The following is a 5,295-nucleotide window of genomic DNA, read 5'->3' on the forward strand; positions in this document are numbered from 1 at the left end:
AGCTGCTTTCAACTACCTGAAAGGGGGTTCCAAAGAGGATGGATCTAGACTGTTCTCAGTGGTACCTGATGACAGAACAAGGAGTAATGGTCTCAAGTTGCAGTGTGGGAGGTTTAGGTTGGATATTAGGAAACACTTTTTCACTAGGAGGGTGGTGGAATCTCCTTCCTTAGAGGTTTCTAAGGTCAGGCTTGACAAAGTCCTGGCTGGGATGATTTAGTTGGGAATTGGTCCTGCTTTGAGCAGGGGGTTGGACTAGACGACCTCCTGAGGTCCCTTCCAACCCTGATATTGTATGATTCTATGATTGGTATCCAAAATAGTGAATTGCATTGTGAGCTCCCTCCAAGGAACACCGCCCAAAGCCAGGAATGATCAGCTCCCACGTCTAGCCTGAACAAAACTACTTTGGTATTCTCCCTTGTTTACACATAAACAAATCTAGTGTTCTCCCTTGATACATTGTTGTTTCTCTGTAAAAACCCCTACCCACGCTCAAGGAAGTGTTCTGATGCCTGGATCCAACATCTGCATCAGTTCCATTGGGACTTCATCTTCTCCTGACTGATCGTGGTGGGGGCTCTGCCTGTCTCCAGCACTCCGGACCCTCAACTCCCACCACCACCTGGGACCCCTGATCCATTCAAGCTTCACGGAGCAGTGAGAACCCAATTCTCTCTCTCTCTCTCTCTAGCAGTGGCCCCCAACCTTTCTGTTGCAATAGCATATTCATGTTCCCAGAAGAGTGTGGCATGCACCGGACAACCAGCCGCCGAAATACCGCCGAGAACCGGAGTCATGAAGTAGCGTCGCTGCCGAAATGCCGCCGAGAACCAGCATCATGAAGAAGCATTGCCGCCGAAATACCACCGAGCAGTGGCATTTCAGTGGCGGCGCTTCTTGGCGTTGCCGCTTCTCAGCGGCATTTCGGTGGCTGGTTGTCCGGCGGCCGCGCTCCTTGGCGGCAGGTTGTCCCTTCTTGGTAGGTGGGTGCACATAAATGCCCCGGCGGGCCCCATGGCGCCCACAGGCACCGAATTGGGGACCACTGAGTTATAGTTTTGTAAACCTGTCTTTTATAATCAAATTTAAGTTAGATTTAATATTATAACTGTTTTGTTTGTTTGGCTCCCCTATGGTTATTACCTGGCAATAAATAACTTTCATGATTAAACTGGTTGCTTCTCTCTCTCTCTCTCCCCCTCCCCCTAGTGGGTGTTTTTTGGTTTCCTCATTCACTCTGCAGCAACGCTCCTTGAACCTCAGCTCAAAGATCCCTGCAGAGCCAAACATCCTGTGGGGTTTGCTCATCAAGTGGGTTACTCCCAGAACAATTGTAACATGACAGTGGAGATAGAGACGTAAGAACATAAGAAGGTAAGAATGGCCCTACCGGGTCTGACCAAGGGTTCTATCCTGTCTTCTAACAGTGGCCAATGCCAGGTGCCCCAGAGGGAATGAACAGAACAGGGAATCATCAAGTGATCCATCCCCTGTTGCCCATTCCCAGCTTCTGGCAAACAGAGGCCAGGGACACCATCCCTGCCCTCTTACGCTCCCCCTGCGAACCAGGAACATATGAGGGTAGCAGTTTGGAAGTGCTGCTCGACCCAGCCTGCTCAGGCGTACTCTATTCTGGTAGGGGGCCCATGGCCTATGAGGGTGACAGCGTGGAAGTGCTGCTTGACACAGCCTACTGAGTCCAAGGGCATATGAGGGTGACAGCTTGGAGATTCCGTTCAACCCAGCCTACTGAGTCCAGGGACATATAAGGGGTCAGCTTGGGAGTGCTGATTAACCCAGTCCTCTCAGACGTGCTCTGTTAAAGAGAGAGAGAGTGTGTGTGTGTGTTCATCTGATTATGGGGCTGGAAGAACCCAGCCTGGGGAACCTAGGTCCTGCAGGTTAGTTTCATTGGGAGGGAACTTGCAGCACGGAGAAGTAGAGCTCCATGTGAGAACACAAGTGGCACTAGCCATACATTGATAAAAATATAGACCCCCCCCCCCGACCCCAGAAGAGTAAACCAAATAAATGAGCATACCCCAAAGTAACGGGCAAAGCTGGTGATAAGGTCCATCAATGGCTATTAGCCATGATGGTCAGGGATGGTGTCCTTAGCCTCTGTTTTCCAGAAGCTGGGAATGGGCGACAGGGGGTGGATCACTTGATGATTCCCTGTTCTGTTCATTCCCTCTGGGGCACCCGGCATTGGCCACTGTCGGAAGACAGGATACTGGGCTAGATGGACCTTTGGTCTGACCCAGAATGGCCGTTCTTATAGAGAAATGTGGGCTCGGTGGAACTACGATTAAGTGGATACATAACTGGTTAACCAACTGCAAGCCACAAGTATCTGTTAATGGAACGATGTCGGATTAGAGGGAGTTCTTGACAGGGGTCTCACAGGGAACTGTTCTGGGTCCGGTGTTGTTTAACATGTTTATCGATGACGTGGATGTAGGACTAGGGAGCAGACAGATCAAATCTGCAGATGACACAAAGCTGGGTGGAGTTGCCAACACTTTGGAAGATGGAGCTAAAATTCAGAGGGATCTCAATAAATTGCAGAACTGGGCTGTAGACGACACACTGAAATTCATGAAGGACAAATGGAAGGTGCTCCACTTAGGGAAGAAAAACCAAATGCACAAATACAGGATGGGGAAGAGCTGGCCTGGCAGCAGCACTGCTGGGAAGGATCTGGGAGTCGGGGTGGATCACAACCTCGACAGGAGTCAGCAATGCGATGCAGTTGCAAAAAATCGAATGCAATTTCAGGTTGCATGAACAGAGGCAGAGCATGCAAATCAGGAGAGGTGACAGTACCGCTCTACTCGGCGCTGGCTAGGCCTCAGCTGGAGGACTGTGTCCAGTTTTGGTCACCAATGTATAGAAAGGATGTAGAGAAACTGGAAAGGATCCAGAGGTGAGGAATAAAGATGATCAAAGGGATGGAATGCAAGCCCTAGGGGCACAGCCTGAAGGAACTGGGTATGGTTAATTTGGAAAAGAGATTGGGGGAGGGGGACATGATCACGATTTTCAAATACTTGAAAGGCTGCCATAGAGAAGCAGGAAAAAAGTTGTTCTCTCTCGCCCCAGCGGGCAGGACAAGGGGGAAAGGGTTCAAACTGCAGCAGAGTTGATTTTGATTAAATCTCAGGGAAAACTCCCCAGCTGTGAGAGCAGTCGGATAATGGACCAGATGCCCAGGGAGGTCGTGGAAGCTCCTTCACTGGAGGGTTTTGAGAGGAGGCTGGACAACATCTGTCTGGGATGGGTTCGACCCAGCAAATCCTGCATCTTGGCAGGGACTGGACAGGGTGATCCCTGTAGTCCCTTCTCACCCTGTGGGTCTGTGATTCTAGGATTCGCTAAAAAATCCCGAGATTTAATGTGAACATGACAAGTCCCTGCCCCCCCTCGAAATTCACTAATAAACCCTTAGGTTTACTCTAAGAATCCTGAGATTGGCTTTTAAAATCCACAGATTTGTGCTTTGTCTCCGCGCACCCAGTTGTTTGCGGCCCGTTGCCTCATCACCTACCCACGGGAGCTGGTGTCGCCCCTGCGCGGTGAGTGGCTCGGTTCTGCAGGGATCCAGTGGAGCCAGATGGCCCGGATGAGGGTAAAGCGTCCCGAGCGTTGGAAGGGGGGAGTTCAGATTGCTGACGGCTCCCCCCTCTGTAACCGGGGGGGGGCACTAATACTGTCCTCCCTGCCCCCAGCTATTTCCCCTGCCCCCACTCCACCCTGCTCCTCCTGCAGCTGGAACTCTCCTCCCCCCATGAAAATGGTATTGGCCACTCCCTCCTCCCCACTCTGAGAATGGTAACAGCCACCCCCGCCCCCGCCAAGCTCTTGTGAGAATAGTATGGGCCACTTCCTCCTCCCCACATGTGAAAATGGTATTGGCCACTCACATCTTTCCCCCCTTCTCACCTGTTAATATGGTTTGGGCCGCTTCCCCTTACCCCTTCCTCACCTATTACAATGGTATGGGACTCTCGCTTCTTTCCCGCTCCCACGTCCACTGCTGTCAGAATGGTATGGGCCACTCAATCCTCTCCCCTCCTCTGCTATGAAAATGGTGTGGACTATTTACTCCTCACCCCTCCGTTCCTTTTAAAATGGTATGAGCCACGCCCCTCCTCCCCATTCCCTTTCTGTGCAAAGGGTACAGGACAATGGCTCCTCCCACCCCCAAGAAAATGGTACAGGCCACTCCCTCCTCTCCTTCCCCTACCTAAAAACTCCTCTCAGCTCCTGGGGGGGGGGCTGGCTCCCTCCTGTAGCACCCCTGATTGGCTGCCCTTCTCCAGGAGGCGGGGCAAGTGGGCAGGGCAGCCTATCAGAGGGGGGTTCCCCCTCTGGGCAAGGCTGGAGTTATGCAGCCTTGGGGCCGGTCACTGGTGCAGTGAGCTGTGCGGGTCTAAGCCTGGATCGCCCATGGCCCATGCACCATCCCCCTGCCACAGCAGGGTGGGACGGACCCCACTGCCCTGGGCTGGAGGGGCAGGGGCCAGCCCCGAGAGATCCATCCCCATCCCTGGGGGGCTGTCCTGCCCCTGTACAGTGTCTGGGAGCCCCAGGGGGTCTGTGCCCTCCACCTCTCCATGGGGGAGGGGCAATGGGGTGAGTGCAGCTGGAGGATGGGAGAGAAGTTTGCATGTATGTGTTCCCCCTGGGGTATCTATAACTGCCCCCTCTGCAATGCCTGCCCTCCCTGCCCCCCAAAACCGCCCCCATGGGGAAGGGGAAATCGCTGGCAGTTCCATTTCCTACCATCCCTTTGCTGTCTTCAGGTGCTTTCAGGAAGGAGGCTGACAGATGAGATCTGGGGAACCCCCTGCTGTACATGGCCCCCTGAGCCGATGCCTCCAGTGTGTTCCCCATGGTGGGGGAGCCCCGGGGCAGGATTCTGCTTGGGCTTGAGGGGCAGTAGCAGAGCTGTGGGGGTGGGGAGCCCAGGGCTGAGTTAGCAAAGGGGCTGCGGGTTGGGATTGAGGGGCACCGCAATCTCCATAGACTCATAGACTCATAGACTTAAGGTCAGAAGGGACCATTATGATCATCTAGTCTGACCTCCTGCACAACGCAGGCCACAGAATCTCACCCACCCACTCCTGTAACAAAACCCCTAACCTATATCTGCGTTATTGAAGTCCTCAAATCGTGGTTTAAAGACCTCAAGGTGCAGAGAATCCTCCAGCAAGTGACCTGTGCCCCATGCTGCAGAGGAAGGCGAAAAACCTCCAGAGCCTCTGCCAATCTTCCCTGGAGGAAAATTCC

This window comes from Terrapene carolina, unplaced genomic scaffold (genome assembly GCF_002925995.2).
Source record: "Terrapene carolina triunguis isolate 2854851 unplaced genomic scaffold, T_m_triunguis-2.0 Scaffold771, whole genome shotgun sequence".
NCBI classification, from domain to species: Eukaryota; Metazoa; Chordata; order Testudines; family Emydidae; genus Terrapene; species Terrapene triunguis.